This window comes from Gobio gobio, assembly GCF_949357685.1.
Source record: "Gobio gobio genome assembly, chromosome: 3".
Classification (NCBI taxonomy): Eukaryota; Metazoa; Chordata; class Actinopteri; order Cypriniformes; family Gobionidae; genus Gobio; species Gobio gobio.
In genome coordinates, this window is record NC_137099.1 from 7,519,332 (window position 1) to 7,535,136 (window position 15,805).

Consider the following 15,805-nt stretch of genomic DNA (forward strand, 5'->3'; position numbering starts at 1 on the left):
TGACATGAACAAATGTTAATAAATACTGTAAAATATATTGCTCATTGCTAGTTCAAGATAGTTAACTAATGATAACTTATTGTAAGGTGTTACCTTATATCATATATCATATTATAATGCTTATAATGTACAAAAAATATTAATGCATATCATTTGAAAACAAATGGTATATCAGCAAATATTGATATGTGCAATTCATTTTGATAAATCAATCAGCATATCATGACACCAGTTTTTATTAGATTGATTTGAAATCGATTGACAGCCTTAATATTCATTTAAAGTATGATTTTTGATAATACAATTAATATTATATTTAATATTTCTTATAATTTCCTAGCTTCCAACAATTTGGGTTTTATTATAAATATGCATATTGCTCTCTCAATCTATTTAAAAAATATCTTCTAACTCTGACTATTTTCTTTTTCTTATGAATTCATGAAATACATACAGAAATTGTACAAAATGCTCATATTGATAAATAACAACAAGACAAACAGCAATATAAGGGAAGATAAGAAAGAAAAAGAGAAAAAAGGGATTTTATGTATGTATATTGTATACATAAAATATACATATTAATGCTCATACTAATAATTATATTTTTAATTTCTATTTTAAATTTTTTCCTGTCATGTAAAGCTACATTTTCAGCATCATTTACCCAGTCTTCAGATGCTGATTTGCACTTTTTTTATTAGTAGTATTATTATTCTCAAAAGCTGAAAACAGTTGTTCTGCTTAATATTTTTATTTTTATAAAACGTTAACTAACCCCTAACTGCTGAGGGTAAGTTTATAACCCAGCTTTTAATATTCAACCATAAGTGCTCTTGTATCCCTCCACAAATGCAATATGTTTGTCCACTAAAGCTGAATCCCAAATCGCCCCCTAAACCCTCAATCACTATTCCTTACGTTAGTCTACTAATACAGTTTTCTTGAAGGAGATTTGGACACCCACATCGTCTGTACACTCATTATCGTGGTGCAATGTGGGATAGAATGAGTGCACTCGATAACGTCCACTATGGTTTCGGACACCACTACAAAAGGCTGTCCCCTCAAATGATGGCCAATTTGAGGGTATAGGGGGCGATTTTGTATTCAGACCAAGACTTGTTTAAGCAAGCACTCATTGTTCTAACCGCTCAGCTGGAACCATCTCCGGAAGAATAAATATTTCAGAGCTATCCCTCTGTTCTTAGCATCCCATCAGGAGCGCACTGGAATTAAAGCCTCTAATTTGTACGGAGCTTTTCATTTATTAATGCGAAAATAGAGGCAGCACATCCCAGTGTTGGAACATTAATTTGAGGGAGGATTCTTGTTTTCATTATGATTGTGTGCCGATCCTGCGTTACCTTTCTTTTAATTAACTTCTGCACGGACCTCCCACAACTCAGCAGCTGCACTTTAATTAGGCCTATCTCACACAGCCTTATCGTCCCCGCATAATCTGTGTTAACAGCAAATTTACAGAAGTGTTTAAAAGGCGCTCTTGTCCTACACACAGACGCCATAATTCACTTCACAAAGTTGGAAGTTTCAGAACTTCCTCTTTTTATGTCTTTTATCCTCAGCAGTGTATAATAATAAATAATAAGTTACAGCTTTCAAATTATTTTTTTTTCTTCCTTTTTTCCTTTGAGCAGTTCTGCTTTCAAACGGTTCACCGGTTACCGGGTCTCCATCAGTGGACTGTTTCCTACTCGCCTGCTGTTACGGTGACACTTGTCTCTGTCCTGCTGCTACACATTCATCTCGGTGTGGTCGATGCCCGTCCGGCCTACAAAACAGAATCGTTCTTGTTCTTACACAGCTAAACAGCCACACTTTAGGACTCTCATATCCCTGACTAGTGACAGCCGCATTGCAGTCGCTCAGAGTTTTAAAGGGATACCACTGATGTTGATAACTGGATCAGTGTGTGCACATCAGCAACTAGGTTAAAAAGGAATATAGTAGACAAACTAAAAACATATATCAAACAAATATCACAATTACCTACCTTTTATGTCGTTATAAATCCATAAGATGGATTCTCTGTTTTGAAAGAGTAGTGGTGTTTTTGTTCCTGAATGATTCAGTGTTTTTGAACGAATCTGATGAGCGAATGATTCAGTGACTCACTCAATTCTCGTTTTGACTGGAGCAGTGTTTTAGAACGAATTGGTTAAATTAGTGACTCATAAACAGTCGCGTCACCTGTTTCATTCCTGAATGAATCAGTGCTCTGTAAACTGTTTCATTCCTGAATGAATCAGTGCTCTGTAAACAAATCGGTTATGAAAGTATGCAAATGGCGCTGTTTGACAACATGGCGAAAACAGTGCATCTGGATTTCTACTACATATTCATTGTGTTACAGAATATTTAAACTAATCAATTGATTTAATGTTTCCAAAACTAACATGTGAATAATAGTTTTGTTCATGAATTAATCAGTATTTTAGATCAATTCAGTTTAATAAATGATTCAATGACTCATTAATAAAGACACTTGTCACCCTATTGGTGTAATCTGCAAAAACAATTACTGTTCTTACATCTTGTGCATTTTACAGTATTCCAAATTGTCTAAAGTCATATAGCTTTGTGTTTGGAAAATATTCATTTAAATACTTATTCATTGATAATCCAGTGACCCACCTCTTAAAGTGGACCTATTATGCCGCTTTGTTGGAGATGTAATATAAGTCTCAGGTGTCCCCAGAATGTGTTTGTGAATTTTCGCTCAAATTACCCACATTTGATGTATTAGCCTATACCATGTTGTAAATGGAAAAAAAAAACATGCTGTTTTTGTGCATGTATCTTTAAATGCAAATGAGCTGCTGCTCCCCGCCCCCCTTTCCAGAAGAGGGCGTTGACTCTGCTCTCATGGATCGCGTCAGTATTTGACTTTCAAAAGAACCGTGGGCGTGGCTGCATTAGCGGAAAATGAAGAGGCTCGCTAACGACTAACATCTCTCTCTTTTCAAACAGATTAGATAAACAGAGAATATTATTTTTCTTTTTGATTTACAATCATGTAAAACCATTTCAACGTTTCTTTAGACATATGTCTCATGTTTGTGTGATAAGTATTCACTAAGTTACAATTCATTTTCTGAGGAGAATCAGATTAGACGTCATTGAGGGAGAGGCTGCATATTGCGCATCATGTTTGTTTTCTTTATTTTGTAAAAAGCACAACATATTGTTTTTATTGTGATTGAATGCAAATAAAAGTAGAAACTTGTATAACACTTTCCTGAATGAGATAAATCGACAGTTATTTGAGTCTCTTTGGCACTGATAAGAAAAAAATCGAGGCTGTCGCGCCGGCGCGATCATCGACCTCTAGGGGTTAAATCAGTCATACTTTATTGACTTACCACATTCATGGATGTGGCATACAATATTTATGATACATCATAGTTATGTTTGTTCCTCACAGTAAAGCTATAGCTTCAAAAGACTGGAAACTTTTATGGTGCTTTTTGGTATTTTTGGAGGTCGAAAACCCCTCAGTTCATTCGGTTTTGAAAACGTATAAGTAGACGGCTGGATTTTGGTTGACTGGTCAAGTCTTTTATCCCCTTTGTTCTTCATGGTTCCATGATCTCCTGACAGGGGACAGGTGACGTCCAGTGGACACCTGCGAGGTCAACCTGAAAAACATATGGTGAACCACGTAAAACAGGAGCAGGAAGCAGTTGTTGTTGTTCTTAAGTGTTAATGTTGTTGGTCAGTGACAGAGAATATGTAAAATAGGGACAGGTTAGGGCAAGGTGATGTGATGTTTTTTTAGCTTGATGGGGACAGTGTTGAAAGGGACTGCTTAAGATATGAGTCATGAATATGCAATGTGCTTGTTTCTTTGAACCCATAAACAGGAAAGTTGAGACTCCTCTCTGATGTGTCAGAAGTTCTTGCAAAACTGTTTTTATATGAAGATAACCATAAACACAAACTGCCAACAGAATATATGTAGACATAACATTTCTCCTCAAGATATAGCCAGACAATGCAATATTGTGATAATATTTCAGCAGAGTTTATAAGGTTCATTAATGTGCCCCACTCATTTAGTTTTATTCTTAATATTCCTACAGGATTGTTGTTGTTGTTGTTGTTATTATTGTTGGTGTTACATCATATGTCTTTTATTTCCCCTTTCTTCAAACCATCTATGCAACGCATGCTTTATTTTGACAGAATTTGCCGGCAGCTTTTTCAAAGATACACATACTGAGAAATACAGCCAGCTGTTAGTTCTGTTCTCTCAGTTGTTATCTATCTATCTATCTATCTATCTATCTATCTATCTATCTATCTATCTATATATCTATATATCTATCTATCTATCTATCCATCCATCCATCCATCCATCCATCCATCCATCCATCCATCCATCCATCCATCCATCCATCCATCCATCCATCCATCCATCCATCCATCCATCCATCCATCCATCCATCCATCCATCCATCCATCCTTTATCTCACAATGTAAAACAAATTATATGATCAATAAGTCATGACAAAATACTGTATGTTTTTACATTGCTTTAACTCATCAAAATAAGTTAAGACATGTATACAAGATTCAACTAATTGTTTCTATCTATAAAAAAATAAGATTTTATTTACATTTAACTACTTTCATTTGGGGGGGGGGGGATTTCTGCAGTGCAGAAACACAGTAATATACTATTATTAATTATTATTATTATTATTATTATTATTATCTATCTATCTATCTATCTATCTATCTATCTATCTATCTATCTATCTATCTATCTATCTATCTATCTATCTATCTATCTATCTATCTATCTATCTATCTATCTATCTATCTATCTATCTATCTATCTATCTATCTATCTATCTATCAAAAATGTGATTTTTATTTAAATTGAGTTAGATTTAATTTTGTATTTTTTATTACAGTAAGTATTAGCATTATTCAATGGCGAGTGACTCAGGCTCATGGGGAGTTTTATGTTACAGTCACGGCTTTTTCTAAAGGTTGTTTCTCACACACGGTTTGAAATGCTTTCCTTGTAGTTAATATTTCATGTTGTTTGTAAATTGTACACCTCTCGCCGAACGGACACTATCCCTGGCCTACTAAACCAGGCAACCTCCATTCACAATAAAATAAATGAATAATAGATTCATAGTGATGCATTGTGGACTCCAGGGCCCGAGGCGTTGAGGTGTTCGGAGGTAAGCACATTTAAATGAAATCCTGCGAGCTCATAATTAAGTCGAGCTGCAATGACCAAATCAGGGTGAAAATAATTTCTCTGTGAACTTTAAGATATTAAAGTGTGGAGAAGTGCCCCAGCTATGTGTGGCTGATGAATCCAACTGCTTTAAGTGCCGTCTAACAATTTAATTAGATTATGTTATAATTAACAACTAATGACATGCGTATAGTGTTTATTGTTAATTAGTAACGATTATGATTATATTATTGATGTGACTATTGTGAGAAATGTACCATGTGTAGCTTTGTTTCTATTTAGCTTAAACCTGGGTTGTTTCATGAATATTCCACTTGTCGATTATTACATCCTTACAGGATTCCCTTTCCTAAAAACTGACCCAGCGAAACTGGCATTACATGTATAATCTGTTTCATTTCATGCTGTTCATCTCTTGTCATCTTTAATGGAACAAAGGCCTTTATAGCAATGCTACATCATCAAAGATTGAGTCAATCAAATATTTCTCTGATGGGTAGACGTGCTTTTCAAAATCATATGCAACTGACATTGTTTTGTTTAGTGTTTTACTGAACGTCATGAAAGGCATTTGGGCAGTGCAGTGGCCTATATTAAAAAACATCATGTTTTGTCAGTTCTACTTAGAAAATCGACTTTATGTGGTAACATCTACAATGACTGGTTATAACTGAATTCAATCAACCTGAAAAAACAAAAAAGCACAAAAACAAGGTTTTACTTAAGCATAAATGACAGTAGATGTAACCAGATTTCTTCAGCAAGGTAAAATCACTGAAAGGGTACATAACACACACAGTTTCTGCCAATCTCATGTTAATCTTGAGGACCTATAGAGTAGTATTGCATCCTTCATATCTCCGAAGAGGCTTTAGTTTTATCATATTTATAAAAGACAGTGCCGATTCTTTTAGAAAACCGCCGAACTCGTGCAGGCGTGCAGTGGGCAGAGCTAATGAGTCACGAGCACACACACACACACACACACACACACACACACACACACACACACACACACACACACACACACACACACACACACACACACACACACACACACACACACACACACACACACACACACACACACACACACAATAAATTTGTCTAAAAACAAAATGACAGCACTGCTGTAACCTGAACGAAGCTCATTGATTGTCGTGCTCTCGCTCTGGTTGATGTGTGTGTGTGTGTGTGTGTGTGTGTGTGTGTGTGTGTGTGTGTGTGTGTGTGTGTGTGTGTATGTATGTATGTGTGCACACGTTCATCTGGGAGAACTGCCCATACAAGGAATTCCACCCTTTATGACATCATACAGGGCCATTCTCGAATAAAAAATAAAAATAAAAATCTGAAACTTTTTAGAATCCTGCAGGAGTGTATTTGGCACAGAAATACTTTGTTCAACTCGTTTTTTTTACATTTTGGCCATGTTTAATCCAACTCTTTAACAGTGTAAATAAGTAAGAATGCATGAAATTATTTTTACAGTCTGTTAGTAAAATCTGTTGACTTTAGCCATCTTTGTTGCATTATACATCGACGACGACACTTTAAAAATGAGAAAAAGCTTGAATGCCTGCAACTTAAGAAGTATTAAAGATCTCTTAATTTTTTTAGGTATCTTCATTTTAAAGGCCCTATATGGTTCAATCCCAGATATATGGAGATCTTAATGTGGCTCCATCAGTAAATTACTATTTATGTTTGTCCTTCAGAAAAAAAAAAGAGTCATGGACTTTCCTGAAATTTGGTTGATTTGACATGGAATGACCCAATTTTTTATCTCACCATTCTGACCTTATTCTCACAATTGCAAGTTTATATCTTGCAATTCTGAGTTCCAATGTTTTTTCTTGTTCTTTGTTTTGTTCGTTCAACACACAAGTTCACACACATTATCACCTCATTGTTCACATTTACTCTTTGCATACTAATGCTGGCTTTAAATGTTGCTCCCTTTGAGTTATGCATCATGTGTCAATAACATTGAGTCTTTCTTTGCAGGAAACTTTCTGTGCAGTTATGTTATATTTAAGGTCTTACTATGAGATCAAAAAACAATAAAAAGGACCTCAACACACAGTATGTAGCTGTGCCACTGCAAAACCCACCAGACATGCAGTTTATTTGCACCTTACACAACAGTTTACGTGGTCAGTGGCTTGTGCGGGTAGTTCAACAGCAGCGTGAGGTTCGGTTAAAGGGTTTGGCTTCTACACAGCATGCAAATAAATAAAACAGGGGTAGTTTGGCCTGTAGATTGACAGATTAAAATACATGAACACATTTAATATTAATCACTCTCAAAATCTTTTTTTGACGAGATGTTTGGCTGATTTGTAGAGAACAAGCATGAGGCGTAGCATGCCTACGCAAGGAAACCAATCCACTTCCTGCTTTGCTTTCATCTTGGAGGGATCCCATCTCAATTTTGTTCCTGCCTCTGGCAGAGCGGTTTCCTGTTCTGACTAATGGCGTTGGATTCAGTGTAAAGCATCAATGTAATGTTTCCCTGAGGTCACAACGTGAGTCTTTTGCTATCCCTCCAGTGGTAGTATAGCATGAGAAATAGGCTGCACAAGAAAGTTTTATATTCATGTTCATGAGTGAAACTCTACAGGAATCAAGACTGATATGATAATACTCATAAGTGCATAACTCAAAACTTCCACAACAATATTTGGATGTAATTTGGTGCATCTAAATATCATGGTCAATGGCAGAAGTTCAAATGGCTGCAAAATTGGACCTAGTGTTACAACAAACAAAGTTAAAACTTTGTTTCACGTTGTAAACAGCCACAGTCCCTAAGTAGGATGGAAACCAGACAATGTTTCTTAGTAAGCTCTAAAATCAAACATTTGCATACACTGGAAAAAAAAATACCATGGACCAACTTAAGGCAACTTTGAAAATTTGTGGTAATGCCTTTTCAAAATATGCATGATTGTATTAAACAAACCCACATTAATGTATGCAGTCAGTCCCACCAGACTGTTTAACTCTATAATACATGACCAGATCACCATAAAATCAACTTGAAACTTGCAAAAGTGCAAACTTTTGATTAGTCTCTTTCCTTCAACACTAGGACACATCTGTGAAGGGAAGAGCTAAAACAAATCTCCAAAAGTTTACAGAAAATTCAAATCAACGTTAACATCATCAACAAATAACAAATGTATTTCTCATTTTTAATTAATATTAATAAATGCATTAACTAACATTATCTAATGGGACCTTTTAGTAAAGTGTTACCATTTTTTTTGTATAATGCATGTACAGGAGAAGTGAATAAATGTGTTCTTAAAGGATTTCATTACACTGAAAATAAAGATAAAAACAGCACGCATTCTAAAGACTAAAATCCACTTCAGACATTTTACTAACTATAAGTAACTTTGCAACTACATGTCAACTAGCAGTCATTAGAGTATTGGTAGACTGTCTAATATCTGATTAATATCTGCTGACACTTTATTTTGATGCACCCCAACAGATATTCTACTGACTAAAGCCCCGTTTCCACCGAAATTAACCGGAACAATTTGTACCAGGAACTTTTTTTCCAGGAACTTTTTTTCCCCCAGACCTGCTACTGTCTGCATTTCCACTGCGGTCTAAAGTACCGCGAAGATTAGGCAAATTAGTCCGGTAACATAGGACTGCGCGCCACTCCTCCTCCCAGTCAGCGATGGGCAGTAATAATTTTTGTGCGATACTGTCTGCAAATAATAACAAGTATGGAGGAGATTCAAGCAGCGCTGCTTTTGCTGGTTATGTATTGGTTTACTAAATAGGTAATTAACAAAACGGCGATAAAGAGACGAGCACTGATACTAAAGCGTATTCTGAAAGCTCGTAAAGCTAGATTTAAAATAAGACAACGTATGTTATTATCAGCTATTACGGACATTGACCGTGAGATGGCTCAGACGAACGCGTGCCATCAGACAGAAAAGAGCAAGACTGATATTTACTGAACGCAGAAAGAACCTCGCAAAAGACTTTTAAAAATGGTGGTTGAAATAAAATGCTGCGTGAGCTCAACCAATCAGCATGTTCAGCGTCCCAAGTCCCACCCCCGAAAGTTCCTGAACTTTGAAAAAGTACTACCTCGGGAGCAGGGCTGTTCGGAGGGGGAAATATTTGCCCAGAACTTCATTTAGACCCTGGTTTCTGAGGTCGAAACACCACCCCAAAGTCCCTAGTTCCTGGGGAAAGTTCCTGCGGTGGAAACGTGGCTTAAGTAACTTTGCAAGTAAATGTTAACTTATTCTACTAACCCGAACCCTAACAGTCTACTAGTTAGGTGACATGTAGTTGCAAAGTTACTTAGTTAAAAAGTTTGTTTGCCCATATAATCTTAAAATATTAGGTTAAACGTATTTGGCTTGCTGTCCACTGATGAGGGGCTCAATGAAGCAGCTTCAGCTCGAGCTCTGATATACCCCCACAGTGGCTAAATAAAGGATATGGTTATGTAGGGCAAGGTACCTAAGATAAAGGTGGAGTTTGGGGAGGTGGTGGGAGGCTGAAACAGCTGAGACCTGAGGAGAGGTAAGCAGCTACTTATATACTCTGGTTGGCTGTTGATTGGAAGATTAGATGGGCTCGCTCCTCCCTAAATTACATTTAATAACTTCACTTAGTAAAACGTCTAAAGGGGACTATCGAAATAAAGTTTAACCTCATCGGTAACTTCAACTCCCAGCATCATATCAGCTGCTATTTGAATGTTACAGGATGTTTAATTCATATTACACATCTGACATGAATGAACATTTGGCGAGAGCAATGACCCCGTGTAAACAACCGTTCCAGACACAGACTCACCTTCAACGTGCAGAGGTCAAACCCCTCAAGCTGCTGATCTCTGAACAGTTCAATGTGTATTTGTTATGACGTTAGCTGGACACAAGAAGCTGGTGCAACTTTTACCTGGAGCCTAAAAGAATAAAGTATTTGTTTCACATCTGGTCCACATTGCAGCTTATTCAGATAATTTTTCAGCCCTAAACTGGTGATCATGAAGCGAAAGCGTTTCCTCTACCTCCGTTTTATGTTTGGCCACACAGTGACCTGGTCAAATATGAGCGAGAGCACATTTGATCCTAGATCAGACAATCCGGCGCTCACCGGGCCTGGTTATAAATGAACATGTCTACATCTAGATTTCTATTTTCACTCCAAATGGATTGATGCTCACTTAAATCACATCGGAGGCACACAGGCGGTAAACTGGAGACCTACCCCAATTAACTTCAACACCCCGATGACACCCGCTCAAGTACACATATCAGAACTAAGCTATCAAGCACACTGTCTATTTTTCTCTCTCTCAAAGCTCTTCTATTAATACGGCGGCCTAATTACACCAGTTCCCACTGACTGACAATACCAATAACCCAAAAATGTTATTTGACTAAACAATACGGAGCCGCGGCAGGTTGTGAAGCAATGCAACTGTCAGCTGAAATAATAGTAGATGAATACATCAATAAAATGTATTCTTTTGCATGCAATTTATAAAAACAAGATTCCACAAGCAAAACATGTTTTTCTTGGAACAGCTGAAAGTATTTAAGATGGCGTGTATCATTACATATACAACTGGGTAGGCATTTACATCTTTGGATGAAGGAATATTGATTAACTCTTCTATAAATGTATGGGAAGATAAATGTATTTATGTGTGCGTTTGAAAAGTGAAAAGGAATAAAAACAGCACAACGGGGGTTCGTCAGCGACAGTCATTTTAATGAATGTTTTTTTGGTTGAAGTGTTTGTTTAATGAGTATTGAAATGTTAATTGCGGTACAAAAAGCATAATCATGTTTTCCATTTGAAACGCTGAATAGATACACAATAGCAATAAGCCTAAATTGTCTGCGAAGTGTGATTAGGAGATCCTAAATATTTGCCATCGCCGTTCACTCTATAGCACTTAATGTCTGTCTGCTTTATGACTTTGAACATCTTTAATAACTGCTTCTCATGCTGAATCAAAAATGATTAGTATTCATTGTGAAAATATATTTGTGAGCTCTTGTCAGGCCTATATGTTCGACGCAGTGTGCGATGTTGGCGGATTGTCAGCCTGAGGGAAAATTTATGCATTAGGAATTTGCCTCATTAGACATATTCTGAACGGCTAAAGACCATTCAAAAGATAAATTTAGCGCTGCTTTCATCTTAGTCGTGCAGTGTTTGTGTGTCTCGGAAGCTTTTGCATGGAGTAATTGGCATCATTAACACAATAAGCCATTTTCATTAGAACTTACACTGGTCTCAAATGGCAAAACCTTGCAAAAAGTTAGACTTTATTTGTTTCAAACAAATAGTTTGAAAAACTTATGGTTGAGAAGTTAAAATACTCCAAATCACCCATTTAAATTAAAGGGCACCTATTATGCAAAATTCACTTTTACATGGTTTGAACATAAACGTGTGTTCACACGCAGTGTGTTGGTACACAACCACCCTATAATGGTAAAAATCCACCCACTCATAAACAGTGTTTCAGAACAAGCCGCTTGCAGATTCCTGGCAAAGTGACATCACATTTTACAGGCTCCGCCCACAAGTGTTGATGGACACTGCTGTATTAGCATAGACCCCGCCCTCAGAGAGCTGTACACTGTTCGCCATGTTTATCTCCTCGCCAGAGCATTTAACAGCAGCATTCAAGTAAGAAATGTGTTCTTAAAGCTATAGGTGTGATTTTCTGTTTTACCTCATGTATGTTTTAAAAACCTTATAAATAATAGGCCTACTTTTTAATGGGCCACTTAAAGTGTACTTAAAATGACTAAATGCGAAAAATGAATAAATGTAAGTGAACTAAAATTTGCGCTCCTGCTAGTAGCCTATAACCTATTGGCTATGAATATTGTACCCCAGAATATCAACAGTAAAATCCGTCTCCGATCGGCGCACAGGTACAAAAATAAATAAATATTCCTAATATAGCTAATTAACTCTACGCACTGTCATGTCAGGGTTATGACTAGGACGAGCCTGAAGAAATGATACCGTTATTTTGACTGCATGGGAAGAGAGCGTGTCTTTTTCAGGCAGACAGTGCAATTCATTTTATACCAGCAGGCCTAGCAATCATACAAGAAACAAACTATGGAGCCTCGATATTAAAGAAACTCCAATTCCATGCATTCACTGAAATTCGCAGAAAGTCCACCACACAACTGTGCAACGTGCATGTTCACATTTTTAATTGTCCATAACAACTCCAAAACTTGCCTGCTTGCTTTGCACATCTAATTAATGGGCAAAGTTTTCAGACTATTTTTCTTACCTTCTTTTTTTGCTGTGGATGTTATTGCGCTTGTAGAAGTTTAGCTCTTGCGTTCTTCTGAACATCTCGCGCTGCCATTGCCCGATGTCATTTTATGATATCACTCCATAATCTGTCTCTCTTTTAAAGGCCAATTCCCAGAGTGGTAGGCTACAATGACTGGCTGTTTTAAAATATAAAGGCAGTCTCATCTAGGCTACGAGATGTTTAGGCTTCCATACTGACAGCCAGGCTCATAGCTTGCAGGTTTGCTTAGTGGCCTACCAGGCGCTGCAACAATATTTAACAATGTATATATATTTTTTTATTTGATTGGCTCAACCGCCACCCGCCAGAATTTAATTAAAATATTATTTTTTGTCACGTAGGGGTGGGCGATAAAACGATAATTATCGCAAAATAATTTCCCTCGATAAAACGATAACAACAGTTTGATATAAGCTCGATATAATGTTTACAGTGGCTGACAGGCTGACAGGCTTGGAGGATTAGAGTGGAGTGGAGCAAGAAAAATGAGCGATGGTGAAGAAAATTAAGCGCTCACGACCAGGGGTGCGTTTCCCAAAAGCATCATTAGCCAACTATGGTCGCAAGTTCCGTCGTTATCAACATAGTTCAACCAGTCGGTGTTTCCCGAAACTGCCGTTCGAACGAACGTTCGCAAACAGCGTCGCAAACTTGTGTGGTTGCAACGACAGCGCTCGACCTGTGGTTAGAAGCATAGTTTCTTGTTTGCATGACGTGGACTTAATAAATCCTTATCTTGAGCAAAATAAGCAAGCTGGCATTCAGTACAACATATATCTTTTATTTAGAATACATACAAATGTCATTAATGTCTTTTAGTTTGTCAAGAGATTTAAAGCACCGTTTTTGAAGAGTGCGCATGTGCGGACGTGCTCTAGTAAGTAAAAAGAGCCTATTTGAATCTGGAAATTTGAATTATTCCTCAGGTGCCATGTCCATAATGTATAGCAAAAAATCTAGCATGAATTCGATCTCAAAATAATTAATTAAAAGCATTTATTACTCCACCACCTGCGTGACATCATTAACCAACGTGGTTGAACGACAGATTTGCAACAATACGGTTTCGGGAAACAGTTGTGACTAGTTAGTTGATTTCTTCAACGATGCATCGTACTATGGTAGTTAAACAGTGAGTTACGTCGTTGTACGGGAAACTCACCCCAGCTCGGAGGTCACAGAAATCATTGACAAGAAAGGTCACTCAGCATCAGTGGTTTGGAGATATTTTTGGCTATTTGCAATCTGACATAAAACAGAGCGACGTGCACTGCTTAGGTTCGCCACACGGTAATATAATTATTAAATTATCTAGCTTCTTCGAAGTTCTTCCATATGGCATTGAGCCCAACACAGCGGTAAATCTACATTGGCCTAATATCAGTCCACGCATAGGCTTATCGCCTTTTTAGTTGTAGTGGCTGACTTACAACAAGCTATAACGTTACCAAACTATAATCACTAAAACATCGGACCTATGGAAAAATACATCGGTATCATAATTTTTTGTCTTTGGGGATTTATTAATAAATCAGCTTCGCCTGTATTAAAAGAGAAATAAAATAATTTCATCCAATGTTTAAAGTGAATAAAATAGGCTTGAAAGCCCTTACTGGAGTTCCACAACTAATGATCTTTGTGCTCTCTCTGAGCCCACCGCAGTTGTGTGTCGGTGAGGTGTGTGTGTGTGTGTGTGTGTGTGTCGGTGAGGTGCGCGGTGGACCCATCCACTGTAAAGGAAGAGAGGGGGGACTCAAACTATTTCTAAATTTAAAACGCATTTTTGTGCCTGTTTGGTTTTTATTGTTTTACTACTCACACAATTATTTTAATTAAGGATATATATAGAATTATATTATTGATATATAGATATTGATATTGTTAAAGGTCCTGTTCTTCGTGATCCCATTTTTCAAACTTTAGTTAGTGTGTAATGTTGCTGTTAGAGCATTTATAATACCTGTAAAATTATAAAGCTCAAAGTTCAATGCCAAGCGAGATATTTTATTTAACAGAAGTTCCCTCTCAAAGCCTACAGCGAACGGTTGGTTTGGACTACATCCTGGTATTTGCGGCTTTAATTACGTCATTAGAGCAGTATGTCGACTAACCTCCGCCCACAAGAACGCGCGAAAAAGGGCGCGTGGTCTTGTTGCTCCCGCGTGGAGAATAGGAAGTGTTGCGTTCGGTTGCGTTCGTATAGTTTGTTTGTTGCCATGTCGTCGAGACGCTGTTATTTTCATCCCGGAGTCAAGTCACCTTTGTTTGGCTTTCCCAGGGACGCTGTACTTAGAGATCATTGAGCGCATGCATCCCCGTTATGGTGAGAGGCGTGACCTTTCCGGTAACGTGCGCTCTGCGTGCGCTAAGCTGCTGTCCAATCACAACACGGGAACCGCTGGCACAATCAGAACTCGTTACTTATTTCTGAAGGAGGGACTTCATAGAACAGGGAAATCTTTCAAGCCGTTTTGAGGACAGTGAAAACAGCAGTATACAGGTAAGTAAATTGTGTGAAAAATACTGTGTTTTTTTACACGCGAAACATGAACACATGTTATATTGCACACTGTAAACACAATCAAAGCTTCAAAAAAACACGAAAAACGGGACCTTTAATGTCATTCATTTAAAAGGTTTGGCATGCTGAACAGAAAGATTATTTTGTTTTATTCTGTTTTTGTTTATTGACAAACATTATCTTTAAAGCACTTTAACTTTGCATTTGCAGTCAGCAGAGCCAAATGTTATATCATTACAGTTCTTGATTTTACTATATATATTTATTTTATATATTCTAATTATATTCTATTTATATGAATAATTGTCTACTCTATTAATATTGATTTTATTAGTAATAAATAAATCTACCTCAGTTTTGATCGTTTGTCATGTTTTGACAATAAAGGATAGTTTAAAACCACAATTAATTATCTTTCACTCAGGAGCAAAAATATGCCTTTAAACTTTAAAGAAATAAAGATTTGACATTTATCGTGCTAATTATCGATATCAACTGATATGGAAAATTATATCGTAATAATTTTTTTGGCCCATATCGCCCAGCCCTATCATCACGTCATCCGCCAGATCCGCGGTTTATCCACGGAGTCCGCGGCTGTAACTGCCAACTGAGCACACTGTAAAAAATGTATAATCTTCCCAACTCAAAATTTCTAGTGACTGGTCACATCTAAAATTTTCAATTGGCCAAATTGAAT